We start from the raw sequence: 15,696 nt of genomic DNA on the forward strand, positions 1-15,696 counted from the left end.
ACTCACAGGGTTCACACATAGGGATGCTGCTCGATAGGAGCGCTATCACCGACGTCAGTGTCATGCTGCAAGACAGTTGTGTAAGTAGGTACGCCTGAAAACAAGACAAAATGACCACATAAACAGCTGAAGGACATCCTCCTTTTGAGAATCAGGAAGATAAGACACATGAGTCTCTAGGTTTTCCAACACTTCTGAGTTCTGAAGCCAAGGACCCAAGACAGCCGAATTTTCCTTGGCTAAACCATCATCACCAGAGCAAGTGGAAACAACTGAAACTGCAGCGACACAACTCACTTTCTTTGATGGACTTTGTCCCTCTTGAGACCAGGCAGCATAAGACTTCAGCAAGCAAGTAGTTCCTCCAAAGCGGCAGACGTGTCCACCGCATTACCGAGATGACTACGAAGTTGATGCAGTAAGCTACAGACGACATCAATCTCCCCAAGCGGCTGCCATGTATGAGAGTGAGTGGAGACGTCGAGATGACATCCACCACAAACTCACCCAGTCTTTATCCTACACACCAAGTGCAGTGGGACCCAGCCCTCGATTTACAAGAAGATGAGTACTCCTACAGACAAAATGAAGGATATGACAGGAGGCGTGAAGCGGCTAGTGAGACCTTCCCACCTTCCCCTGAGCCCACCAGGAGACATGACTGGGCTGCTACGTGTAAAGCTGAGCTACAGGAGATTCGTATGGAGAACATGAAGCTGCGTCAATCCTATGAGTACATGTTAGATAACATCGCTCAGATAAGAGACATTCACAAAGACATGAAGTCACTAACAGACACTGTTAAGGCTCTAGGTAATGCCCAGGCAGACGTTTGGTGGAACCATGTCTAAAGCGAAACAGAAAAGAGCCAAGCGTCTCGGCTTCCTGGGGAAGTTTCAGACTAAAGATGGACGGAAGGGTGACGCCTCAGGGTGAGCAAAGACTACCGAGCAGTCATCTGTTCAACATGTCAAAGAACAACGAAAACCAGAGCAAATAAGGAGGCAAAGGCTCCAAGAGCTACAACAAAAACAGAAAGTCTCGAGAGAAAGAGAGCTGATGAAGCGGAGGAATTTGCAAAGCTTTCAGAATGACATCCTACAGCAACAGAGAGAGTTTGAACAGAGGGAAACAGAAATGCAGAGTTTGGAGAAGCATGTCAATTTTTAAAATGAGAATTCAAGAAAGGCATATTACAGAGAATTTAAAAAGGTAGTAGAAGCTGCAGATGTAATTTTGGAAGTTTTGGATGCACGTGACCCTCTTGGATGCAGATGTCCACAACAGACTGAACACAACAAAGATAAATGAGGGTGCATTCATTTCCATTATTTAGCGGTACATGTAAACAATACATATAAATATAATGCTACTCTAGCTAGTTAGCAGATGTCCTCAGGTGGAGCAGGCAATTATTCAAAGTGGAACCAACAAAAAATTTGTTTTGGTACTCAATAACATTTATTTAGTGTCAAAGGAAATAGTGGAAAAGTGGATTAAGTATCTTCGTAATGAGTTTCCTACTGTGGCTTTCAAAGCATCCACCCAGCAGCAGACAACAAACTTGAAAAGCAGTAATCTCCCTTTGACACAAAACGTCCTCTTGATGGGGCGGCCGGATAGTGCACTACCACAGGTGGTGTATCCTATGGATAAGGGACTGACCAGAAAGAGATGGAAGCATTGTCAGATCCTGGCAGACCAGTTCTGCGCCTGTTTCATCCGGAAGAATCTGCCCACAACCTCTCCAGAAATGGCATGCTACCCAGGATGACCTCACCGTAGACTCTGTCGTACTGCTTGTGGATCCACTGCTCCCCGGAGCAAGCTGGCCCATTGATTGCTGCAACTGCTCTTTAGTGTCCACTTTTTGAGAGGTGCACCAACGGTCAAACGAAGTCTCTTTTCCCCTAAAAAAAAAAAAAGATCCCACATAGGTTTGTCTTTCACCTTTGGAGTAGCTACGAAAACGTTGTCTATAAGCTTCTGGCACATGTTCATAGGCACTAAATATAGCAGATATAACAGTATCATAATCTGTACTTTGGTCAAAAGTCAATGAAGAGTACACATCCTGAGCTTCACCCACAAGAATACACTGCAACAACAATGTCCAGTTGTGCTTTGGCCACTCCAATGTGGTTACCACTCACTGAAAATGTGAAATATATTTCTCAACACCTTTTTCATTGAAAGGCAGGCACTACCTCAAGCATTATAACTCAAATTACACCCAGCATAACTGAATAAGATATACAGACTGAACACAACAAAGATAAATGAGGGTGCATTCATTTCCATTATTTAGCGGTACATGTAAACAATACATATAAATATAATGCTACTCTAGCTAGTTAGCACGCTAACCGCTTGCATGCTAAGCGCTAACGTTAGCATGCCAGGTACCAACTGTGTAACGACACAACACTTAACATTGACTATATCAACTATATTTATGCACTTACTTACTAACATGTCTAATGTCCCAGTCGAGAACTAACCCAGTTTCCTACTACCTTACTTTACCTAAGTATCTTCAGTGATGCACCCGGGCATGCCAGGGGCCACCCCAGGGCTATCACACAAAATAATTAAGTGGTGCTGGTCTCTCCAGCAGCCGCCGGTTCACTCAACTGTGTGAGTTCAAACCTACCTCATGTGACTTGCAGGTGATCTGAACAAAAGGGCCAGCCTAAATAGACTCAGCCCTCTCGTCAGCACAGGTGTCTGTCGATGAGATGATCGACCAAGAGGAATCAACAAGATTAACAGGAAACACCAAAATAAAACTGGATGTAAACACTGAACGGAACAACAAATAAATCATCAAAGATGTTAAGCCGATGATTATACAATACAATTGCATTCGGTGTTTAGATTTTAAAGCTATGAGCTAGTGGCTTGACCTCCACTTGTAAAATAGATTATAACAATACATTTTTAACATCGTCAGCAGTGTCACTTAAAAACGTTCTCTATTTTGCTCGATGTTGACATAACTGTAAGTGTCTTCCTGTTTCAGTTAGTGAAAGAACGTAGAACACGAATACAAAAATTAGTATTATACATGATAGTTAAACATTTTATTGTAACATTATTATATTTATTAAATTATTATATTATTATTATTATTATTATTATTATTATTATTATTATTATTATTATTATATAACGTTATTATTTTAACAAAACAGTCGTCCCTGACGTTCTTCAGCATGCCATCATGGAACACATAAAAAGGAGCGCATCCTCAATATTGCGCTTTGTGTGCGCTGTGGGGCTGGCTGCCTCCGGCCGAGAAGAGAGGGCAGACTGGACACAGTTGGCTCAGGGGTATGTACTGGTTCAGGAATCCCTATAACAACAACAACGACAATAATAAGAAGAAGATCATGAATCCGCTAATTATAATAATAATAGTAATAGTCAAAGGGTCGCGGAGAAAAAGGCAGCACAGGACATAACAGTGGAGCAGCAGGAGGAAAACACAGGACAGCGGTGCTCACCTGGCCCACGTCAGCTGTGAAGAGAACATCTGGATCCACAGTATCCAATGAAAGTCGACTCCTTTTCTTCAGTATAGACCTATTTTCATGTAGGTCGCTGTCCAAGTTTCGAAGCATTTCCAAGGCCATGGCAGCTGTCATCTTTCTCTTCCTTCGCTCATTTATTTTAGACATTGTCTGGTCTCCTTACTCTAAACTTTGACATATACAATGGTACAAATACAGATCTCTGCATAATCCCAGACCGATCGTGACTTGACAGACAGTGATAGTTGCTTAGCAACTAAAACTGCGACATAAATCGCGGGAAATATGAACTTCAATACCGTGAAATTCTGTGCGGTGAATATAACTGCTTATGGACGAAATAGGTAAAAATGATCATATCTGCTTTGTCTTTTGTGTTATTTATATATATTTAAAAAAAAAAATTAAATTACAATACAGACTCTTTTAGGAAAAGTCAAGTACCAGCAGGATTGTTTGTTATTATTCGACAAAGTTATTGCACATAGAAATTTCAAAACGGTCAGAATGACCGTCTTGGCCGTTGTAGCCACCAGGACCAGGAAGTGCCGTTATACAATGGGTAACCCCGATACCCCGATCCCTGTCTGGGCAGGCTGCAGTCGAGTGGCTTTTACCGGTACAGGACTGTCACACTGTTTTATATTTTAGGAAATGATATTGTCTTTATGAAAAAATAAAAACATAAGTCATTGTATTGCTAATACTGTTATGATCATGTCACTCCACTGGTTGCATGAGATAAGCCTCTTGGTTTTCCATTTTAGATCTGAAAATATTTTTATTTTTACTGTTAAAATTAACGTATTAGCTCAATAGCTTCCAGGTCATGTCATATGTTCCAGCACAAAACCTTTGTTGGAAGATATTGATACTTGTTGACACTGTCCGCTGTTATTGCCATTAAACACAGTAGTAGATATCCATTTTTTATTTTGAAAACAAGAAGCTGGTACACGCTGCAGCCGTCTTCTGTCTGCCTGTGTTTAACAAAGTCTACAATACGGGTGCACTTGAAATGTTGCAGTGACTGGTGAAGGTCTGCCGAATATCCAACTTAAAACTAACGTCACTGTCAAAAGGGCTCACGGTGGATGAATGAAAACAGCAAAAAACTACACCCACGGAGGAATCCAGGCCACGCCTACTTTAAACACGGCAAATAAACGCTCCTCCTCCCTGGTAGTTTGAGTCGCTCAGCCCACTGTTTCTCTCTAAAATGCATTACTACTAATGATGACTAAAATCGACGGGATATTCAATACACAATTTTAATACACAAATACAAAATACAAAACTGGCAGTGATACATGAAGTAAAACCTTCCCAGTGGTCTGAGCTTTGGCACCGTCCGACGTCCGGGGGACCAACAGCCGCACCACAAGCTGCACCACAGATTTATTACAATATGTTCATTCACTTCGACACTTTCATTTTCCATGTTCGTTCCAAATAAACAATTTGATTTCTGTGTCAATTCGCGCATGAGGAATAAACTATGCGCACGGTAAGGCGCCTTTGCGCATGCGCGCCACTGTGCCTTCTGGAAACTGTGCCTTAAGGAAGAACGCGCGACCGTAAATGCCTTTGATGTGTGACGGCCTTTGTTACGTCACAGAGTAGGAAGTAAGTAGAACTCCATGTTGACTTAACATTCATACAAGTGACTCCAAGAGAACTAAAAGCACAGAGAGGATTCAAACTCCGCTCAACATTTACAGGAGACTTCACATCGACAATGGACCGATCCAGATCACAGATGGACAACACTGCCCTCATCTCAGCCAAGGAGCTTTTACCCATCATCAATAAGTATTTGAGGAGATTCTCTGCAGTACAGTGGAACCTGTTGGCTGCAGGGATCCAGGACTCAGCCGCAACAGCTACGCTGGCTGACCTTTGTACAGAGGTGGTCCAGACCCTCTGTACCATTGTCCTCAGACTTCTCACTCCCACCATCGAGCAGAGCTTTCATAGGAAGGAAGCACCAGCTGAAATCAGCGCAAATTTGGAGAATATCAACTCAAACGTTGGAGATCTCCTCTCTGACAGCTTTGCTGTGGCTCTTTGCGTGGAGCAGGTGAAATGCGACAGCGCCGCGCAGCTAACAACTTTAGTTGAAAAGGAAGTTTCAGAGAAGGTCAACTCCATTGTGTCTGAGGTCCTCAGTAGCTCCGTTTGGCCTGAAGAGCCGGCTGTTTTTGTGAGCGGTTCCGTGTCCAGCATCAGCTCCCTGGGTCTAATGGTGTCTCACGTGTCCAAATGTCTGAGAAGATGTTTGAATAAGGTGAAATTCCAGTGCCTGGGAGAGTGTTGGCATCCGAAGATAAGCTCATCTGAGAAAGTCCCTGAGTCAGCACCAGAGACCCCAGAAACGAAAGAACAGGAGCACTGCGACTCACCGCTGAGTGTAAAATCAAAGATTTCTGTCCACTCAGCCACCGAGGCTGTCACCAACATTTTTCTGAAATGGTCCAGTGAAAACCAAGACGCAGCAGAAGAGCAGAAACACTCTCCTCTGTCTGACATCTCTCTGGATGCCCAGGATGCAGCGTCTGACATAGTCAAACTCATAATAGATGATCTCCATTATGAAAACTTTGAATATGTTGCTGGATGCAGCCAGAAGACCAGCTCTCCCAGACATCATTTTAATCTGAGGCCAATTTTGCACAGGGTCAGAGAGTTTTTCCTTTCACAGGACGAACCTTCAGAAAACATCACCGATGGAGACCAGATCAAAGACAAAAACAGATTTTCCTGCTTTGCCAAGAAGCAGTATAAAAAAATGACGGCAGAGCTGAAGAAAAGATTTAAAGCACAAAAGCCAAAGTTCCTGGTGAGTCTCACGCAGGATTCAGGCTCCCCTCAGCTGCTAATCCGGCAAACACCTGAATCTACCCGTCCATTCAGCAGGATGGAAGTCATCAGTGTAGGATCAAAACCGTCCAAAGTCGGTGTCAAGGCCATAAACTCTGATGTGAGCAGTTTGTTTGAGATGCTAAACCAAACGAAGGATCCTGCAGCATGTCTCAGCAAGACACTAGAAGACATCAAGGCCAGCGGAGAGCTCAGAAAATTTTCAAGGGAACTAGTCGATAGAATATACTCTCATCTGGCGACTGGCCTGACAGATGAGATGCCCATTGTTTCAGTGGGCAGCTGTCTTTCTGACTCTGTCATCCCAAAATTGACCGTGAAGAGAGAGGCCGCTCAGTCAAAGTTCTCACCTGAGGTCCTCTACGCCATGACCGAGGACGCTGTGGAAACATTTCTACAGAAGGTGCTTCTCTGGATGGACAGAGAAGAATCTGATAGGAAGAGCTACAGTGATGAAGTGTCAAATGTATTAAATGACATCGTGGAGGTCGTCACAGAGATGCTGTCCACATCACAAGAGGAGGACACCATCATGCCAGACTCCCCTCAAGGTAACAATGAGCCCAAAACAACAGGTCACACACCACGTCCTTGTGAGGCGGCAGCCTCTAAATCTGTCTGTATTGAGGTGTTGGATGAAAGGGTTGATGTTCATGAGGTGACCTCACAGAGAGCATCTTGTGACAAAGTCTCTGAGCCTCCATCACTTTCTCACCACAGTCCTAAAGGATGTGGCCCCAGTCTGGGTTTGACCCCCGAGGAGGCAGGTAAGGGGCTCTTAGCGCAGTCAAGGGAGAGCTCCTCTTCTGTAACGGAGGAGATGACCAACGCCTTCATGACTTCGCTTTTCCTGAGGCTCCTCACAAAAGTCCCCAACATGACCAATGTGTCCGGAGAGATAGCTGTCAACGCTCTCACCCAGCGCCTGTCAGACATGGCACTGGAAGAAATCAACGCCCGCAACTCCCAGAACAAAGTCAAGACAATCAACCAGGCTATGACTGAAGAACTTCATTTGGTGTTTAACCCTCCAAAAAAACTGCTGAGGGTGGCAGTATCTGAGGAGCCATTTTTTGATGAAGCGGTTGTGGCATTGCTGCAGCAGTTTGTTGATGAGCCCCTCACTGATCCACCCAGAAAGAAGAAATCCAAACTGGCCAGATTTTTCTCAGCAGTAAGGAAAGCTTTCATCAGGCCCTTCAAGTGCTGCAGGTAGAGTGACTAAACCTCCTCCACCAACACCACCATCATCATCACCGACAACAACACCACCAACACCACCATCATCATCACAGACAACAACACCACCAACATCACCATCATCATCTCCGACAACAACACCACCAACATCACCATCATCACCACCAACAACAAAACCACCATCATCATCACCAACAACACCACCAACAACACCATCACCATCACCAACACTTAATTTCACATGCTGTTTGGGTTTACCCCGGGTGCTCCGGTTTCCCCAACTTCTTTTTTTTTTATAAATAATAAAAAAATAAATCACAATTGCATATAAATTTCCCAGTTGTGTATCTGTCATTAGTGAAAATGAGACTGGATGTATATGTATGTATTGGGTTTGAGTTTCACATCATTACATCAAGAAGAGCTCCACAGTAGATGTAGGACTATATTTTATCTGATAGATTTAACCAAGAGACACAAAGTGTATTTGCTTCTTCCCAAAACTTATCACCCAGGCGGTAAAACACAGTCAGTCTTCAGTCTCTATCTGTGGCTCTGCTGAATGTTATGTGAATGATACATTACAAAATACATTGAATGTTTTTTTTGTTTAGTTTTTTTTGACACAGTCCCTTTGCTCTTAAATTCATGACTCAATTCATTCATCTTCTACCGCTTATCCGTTTCCGGGTCGTGCGGGGTGCTGGAGCCAATCCCAGCTCACTCTGGACAGGTCACCAGTCCATCACAGGGCCAACGCACAGAGACAGACAGAGGTGAGTGTGTAATGCTGTGAGCGTCCACTAAGTGGTGATAATAACAAATCACTCCATCCATTAACATCTTTTGATAATATGATCCACAAACACAAGCTGTTGTCGGCTGTTGTGGCTCAGTGGTTAAGGCAATGGACTGGTTCTACTACTAATCCAACACACTAACATCTGCACATATCACCTGTCAACCAAAAACCACAATTTTAGTAAATAAATACAGACAAAAACTATCTTTGATCAATTGAATATGCGTCTTTACATATCCATGCACCTCACACATATTTATACAAAGTTAATTTAGTCTGAATGCCACTTAAAATACAATTTATACTTTCATACGGTCATCTGGTGATGTCATATATATGAATACTGCTCCATCAACCCTGAAAGCGCTTGATGCAGTTTACCACAGTATGTTACGTTTCATTACTGGTGATCCATTCACCACTCACCATTGGGCATTATATAGTAAAGTCGGCTGGTCCCCTCTTGCCATCCGTAGAGAACAACATAGTTTTTTATTCATCTATAAGGCCCAGCTTGGAAAGCTTCTTTCATATTTAATCTCACTTTTAAATCTCTGTGGCATCATTGCCAGACATGTTTGAAAGTGTCACTTAGTGTGAGTGCAGCTCTAAAGTCACTGGAAAACCACTCTGACAATTAAAGAGTTCATTGTAAGTTAAATACATAGAGGCAAAGCCAAAGACATGTTGCTCTTATGTTTCTGTAATGAACAGCTAAATAAAAGTGTTATTTATTTCAACTCTTGCATCTTATTGTGACATCTTTTAAGGTACATAAATATGTCATTGAGCACACATACTGTACTATTTACTGGAAACTTTTAAACTCCAGCACTATATGCTGTTTATCACAGAGGTAATATCTCAAACATTTTCATTCTGCGAAATTAAATGTAAGCATGACTTAATGACTTGATCTTAATCTGTACTTGAATGAAAATATACCAAGTACTCAAGTTCCCCCAGCATGTTGCGAAGACCCCTGTCAGACCTGACATCGTTCTGGTGTCAGAGACAACAAAGAATGTTGTCATGCTGGAGCTCACGGTGCTGTGGGAAGAACGTATGGAGGAGGCCTTTGAGTGGAAGAGGGAAAAATATGATGGCCTGGTCAGCGACTGCCAAAGATAAGCCTGGAAGGCTAGGTGCTTGCCTGTGGAGGTAGGGTGCAGAGGCTTTGCTGGACAGTCTCTGTGCAGAGCTTACAATGCACTCGGAATCACAGGAGAGTGAAGGAGGAGGGCCATCCACAACATCACAGGAGCAGCAGAGAAAGCCTCTAGGTGGCTCTGGATTAAGAGGGCAGATGCCTGATCAACCTCAGCAGGGTCACCTGAGAGATGGAGAGTCTGATGTTCGAAAGACCTGAAACATCCAATGATCTCAGATACATCACAGAACATGTGCCCTAGCTATGCATCAGAAGATGTTTCATGACAACAAAAAGCTACAGAACGGAGCAATATAACCAACATTTTACTGTCAAGGAGCCCCTCAGGTCACATGTGAAAAATAAATAAAGGTTATAATTATTACACTTTTTTTCTTGACTTTCAATGTAAGATGGAAAGGTGGAGTTCTAAAATACCCCTTCCAGAAAGATGGCTCCAGCTGCGGAGTGATTGTCATCAAAGTAATAAGAATGTATTTCAAGAATGTTTCTTGAAATATCAACTTGATCAATTTTTATTTTTTTTAAGCGATTTCTGTTTTATTGTAATCCCATCTGCTGGAATTTTCAAAATTATGCAAACTTTTTTTACTTTTTAGATGGAAAAGGCAGTCATGGGGGCCTCTCCACATACATCCAAGATGAAACTTGAAACAGCTCCAAGCAAGATGGCAGAGAAAAGGAAGCAGCTGGCCATGGAAGTCCTGGAAGCCCCACATGTATAACAATGGATCCTATACAGTAACCTAGTATTACTGAAAACACTTTATTTTCAGTATTTCAGAATAGGAAGATGTTTATTGTTGTTATTATAAGTTCTATGATCTGTGATGATACACCTAATATTTTCAACTTCATGTTAGTTTTTAACACAGACACGAGCTGTCCCATGTGTGCAGCTGTGAAACCACCACTCCCAGGGCCTGCCTTCACAAACTGGGTCAATTATTGTTTTGTAAACTTTGTGTATGCCTTATATTTAATCTGGATGACATCAACCAAGGGTAGAGAAGGATCGGAAATCAGGAAATCTCTCTCTCTCTCTCTCTCTCTCTCTCAACCCAACCGGTCGAGGCAGATGGCCGCCCCCCCTGAGCCTGGTTCTGCTCGAGGTTTCTGCCTCTTAAAGGAAGTTTTTCCTTGCCACTGTTGCCAAGTGCTTGCTCATCGGGGGATCTGTTGGGTCTCTTTAAATAAATTTATAAAGAGTTTGGTCTAGACCTGCTCTATATGTAAAGTGCCTTGATGTAACTTTGTTATGATTTGGCGCTATACAAATAAATCTGATTTGATTTGATTTGACAAACAAGCATCTTGAGCTTCTCTCCTCGGCCAAAAGGATAAGCATGTTTTACAAGATATGACAAAATTTTGTTCTGGAGACTAATCAAATATAGATGAATAGTCGTCAAAGGGTGGTGGTAGGAAATTTATTGTTAAGGCAGTACATAATTACTTAGTGATTTCCATGAATAATGCAAATACAACGGCCATGTCAACCTTGTAATTTCATGTCATTCACATAAATTACACATTTGTTTTACACTGTGCGAATGCATTTTCACACTGTGAAATATCATCTGGAACACAAAGCTATATATTTGAAATATCATGATTATTTTATTCTTTTTTCTGTCATAATTAAACAAAAAGGTTTATTCTTGCATGTCTTTTACAGATTCTTTGCCTGAGGTCAACTGTACCAACCATTGTCAAATCAAATCAGATTTATTTGTATAGCGCCAAATCATAACAAAGTTACATCAAGACGCTTTACCAATAGAGCAGGTCTAGACCAAACTCTTTATAAATTTATTTCAAGAGACATAACAGATCCCCCGATGAGCAAGCACTTGGCAAACGTGGCAAGGAAAAACTTCCTTTAAGAGGCAGAAACCTTGAGCAGAACCAGGCTCAGGGGGGGCGGCCATCTGCCTCGACCGGTTGGGTTGAGAGTGAGAGAGAGAGAGAGAGAGAGAGAGAGAGAGACAGGCATTGGGTAGGAACATGTTGCTGCATGAAGTTCATGGAGTTGAGCTGTAGTACATAATTCATGCTATATGGGACCAGCAGGTGTTGCAGGAACATGGGATGGAGATGAGTCACCACCTGCAGGATGAGGACAGGGACAGAGAGGAGAGGAACTGGGAGAGACAGAGACTTTGGCAGAACATGGTTAGTAAATGCAGTATAAATGCTTAGAACTGGGTGAAACTGTTTTTTAAGAAGGATGGTTCTTATCAGCGCATGCAAGGGGGGAGAAAAGGAGAGCGAGCAGAGGGAGGGAGAGAGAGAGAAAGTGGGAGAGAGAGAGAGAGAGAAAGAGAGAGAGAAGCTCAGTCCTTCCAAAGGACATGGAGCTGTTGTTAACATGAACAAACTGATGTCTATCTGATAAGTAGGATTTGAACCACCTTAGTGCAGTTCCTTTAATTCTAATTTCATGTTCCAGTCTCTGTAGTAAAATATTATGATCTATGGTGTCGAATGCAGCACTAAGATCTAGAAGGAGAAGTATGGAGGCTGATCCATTGTCTGAGGCCATCAGAATGTCATTGGAGACTTTAACCAGCGCTGTTTCTGTGCTATGATGGGCTCTAAATCCTGACTGAAACTCTTCAAACAAACTGTTCCCATCCAGATGGTCGTGTAGTTGTTTTACTACGGCTTTCTCAATGATTTTAGAAATAAATGGAAGGTTCAATATGGGTCTATAGTTTGCCAAAACATCTGGATCAAGATTAAGCTTTTTAAGCTGGGGTTTGATGACCGCGGTCTTAAGTGCCTGAGGTACATAACCCTGAAATAAAGTCAGATTAATCAAATCTAGAATGAACGGCTCAATGAAATAAAAGATCTCTTTAAAGAGGCCAGTTGGTACTGGGTCTAATAGACAGGTTGACGGTCTGGATGATGAAACTATAGAAGCTAGCTCTGAGAGATTCAGAGGTGAGAATGATTCCAGATGTAAAAGAGCCGTTGCAGCTGATTCAGGAGTTGCCGTATTCAGTAGGGGATTTTTATCTAACGTAGGCAAGAGCTGATAAATTCTTTCTCTGATCGTGAGAATTTTATCTGTATATCTGTATTTTATCTGTATAATAATAAAATCCTCACTGCTTAGAGCTAAGGGGATCACTGGTTCAACTGAGCTATGGCTCTCTGTCAGCCTGGCTACAGTGCTGAAGAGAATCCTGGGGTTGTTCTTGTTTTCTTCTATGAGTGCTGAGTAATATGAACTTCTAGCACTGCGGAGAGCTTTTTTATACGTTTTTAGGCTGTCTTTCCAGGCTCAGTGAGACTCTTCTGACTTACTGGAACGTCAGTTTCTTTCTAATTTCCTTGATGTCTGCTTTAAGGCACGGATTTGGGAACTATACCAGGGAGACAGCCTCCTCAGATTGAATACTTTCTTTTTGAGTGGGGCGGCATTGTTGAGATTCGAACGCAGTGTGGCCATAGTGCTAGTCACAAGGTCATCAACCTGCGTATGGGAGAATTTAGATATGGCATTGTTGGGAATGATGACCAGATGTTCTCTTTAAATTTAGCCACAGCTGCTTCAGATAAACATCTTCTATAGCTGAATTTATTCCTCAATGCTGTGGAGCACATTAAAGTAAACTCAAATGTAATAAGGTAATGGTCAGACAGGAGAGAATTTTGGGGAAGAATTGTTAGCTTGTCAATTTCAATGCCATAAGTTAGAACAAGATCAAGGATATGATTGTAGAAGTGAGTGGGTTCATTCACATGCTGGGAAAAGCCAATTGAGTCTAGTAGGGAAAGAAACCCAGAACTAAGGCTGTCGCTTTCTACATCAACATGTATATTGAAATTTCCCAAGATAATGATTTTATCTGTACTGAGTACTAACCCTGATATAAACTCAGAAAACTCTGATAGGAATTCTGAGTACGGACCAGGTGGACGGTATACTGTGACTAACAACAACAACAACAACTGGTTTTTCACCTTTCCAGTCTGAGTGGGAAAGACTAAGAGTGAGGCTTTCAAAAGACCTGCAGCCAGATTTTGGTCTGGGGTTGATTAATAGGCTTGACTGAAATATTGCAGCCACCCCACCTCCTCGACCTGTGGTACAGGGATATGAAAGTTAACATGAGTTGGGGGTGTAGCTTCATTAATGCTAACATACTCATCCCGCTGCAGCCACGTTTCAGTTATACAAAATAAATCAATTTGATGATCAGCTATGAGATCGTTAACTAGTAGAGATTTTGATGATAATAATCGAATGTTCAACAGTCCACATTTGATCGCAGTGTTATTGTGGCTGTTTTAATTTCAGTTAGGTTTTTGTTTTTAGGTCCTCTTCTGTTTAATTTGGGTTTATTAACTTTTCTAAATTTAGGTGGTCGGGGGACAGACACAGTTTCTATAGACCTAAACATAGACAGAGACTCGGCAGGTGACCGCTCTGACTGAGGCGCAGAGGAGCGTGTTAAACTGCGGCTCTGCCTCCTGGTCTCGACTCGGGATTGTCAGGGTTTTGGATTTCTAATAAAAATCGGCCATATTTCTAGAAATGAGGCCCCGTCCACGGTGGGATGGACACCATCTCTCCTAATTAGACCAGGTCTTCCCCAGAAAGACTTCCAGTTATCTATGTAGCCCACGTTGTTTTCGGGACACCACCTCGACAGCCAGCGGTTAAATGACGTCATGCGGCTGTACACGTCATCACTGGTCCGATTGCGGAGGGGCGGAGAAAAATACAGTGTCCGACATCGTTTTAGCAAAAGTACACACCGATTCCACATTCATTTTTGTGACTTCCGACTGGCGAAGTCGGGTGTCGTCACTGCCGACGTGAATAACAATATTAGCATATATACGTTTACCCTTAGCCAGCAGTTTCAGATAAGACTGGATGTCGCCTGCTATGGCCCCCGGATACACTTCACTATGGCCCCCGGATACACTTCACTATGGCCCCCGGGATACACTTCACTATGGCCCCCGGAATATACTTCACTGTGGCCGCCGGTGTCGCTAACTTCACGTTCCTCAGAATAGAATCACCTTCACTAGAGTCGGCTTTTCAGCGGGTGTGTCGCTGAGAGGGGAGAACCTGTTGGAGGTGAACCGGGGGCTGCTGCCTACGACTATGCCTCTTGTCTCGGACAGTCACCCAGCCGCCCTGACCAGATCCCGGCTGCTCGGGAGCCACTGGGGGGGAGGAAACTATCTTAGCTGCCGTATGAGCTCGTCTAGGTTGACCCGCACCGGCTACAGGGGGGGAGGGGCTAGCTACACTAGCATAGGTTGGGCTAGCTAAAGTGCGGAGCCGTGATTCTAACTCATTAATTTTCGCCTCCATTTCTACCATCATCCTACATCTATGACAAGAGGTGCTGTTATAAAAGGAGGCAGAAGAATAACTACACATGAGGCACAGAGAACAGGAGAGGAGGAGGAGAAGGAGGAACAGAGAGTGGAGACAGAGAGCTAGAGGACATTACTAATCAGGTAGATTGATTAGCGGAGGAGCAGAACCGGTTATAACCTTTGGAGAAAGTGGAGATATTGACTTTTAAACCTAGTGTTGGTGTGAAAATAATTTGTTGTCGGATTAATCGAGTGAATTAGGAAATAATAGCAGAAGAACAGTGGAAACAGCACAGGAGATGACACAGAGCACAGCAGAGAGCAAAACCGTCAGTGACCGGAAATGACAACACGCTGACCGCCAAGAGACAACAGGGAGTGTGAGAACTTATGGGCCAAAGTGTTGTTATTGTACAGTGAAGATGGAACATTAGGCTTTTTCAGTACAAAACAAAAAAAAAAAAAAAAAACAATAAGACAACTTTGAAGCCTAATTTCTCCAAAATGATACAGTAAAAATGTTTGATACTGAGTGAGGGAGTAGTCAGGATGGTCCTGAGGTCAACTGTACCAACCATTGTGAGAACTTACGGACCAAAGTGACATTACTGCACATTAAAAATTGTATTTTAGTCATTAGAATGAATGGGTGAGCGTGACTGATTGCCCTTGTATTACCGATGTCCTATTTTGAAAACCGGAAGTATTCACGCTCGTTATTGAATTAACGTAAGTTCCATGACACGGGCGCACTGAAA

The sequence above is a fragment of the Echeneis naucrates genome, chromosome 7 (genome assembly GCF_900963305.1).
Source record: "Echeneis naucrates chromosome 7, fEcheNa1.1, whole genome shotgun sequence".
NCBI classification, from domain to species: Eukaryota; Metazoa; Chordata; class Actinopteri; order Carangiformes; family Echeneidae; genus Echeneis; species Echeneis naucrates.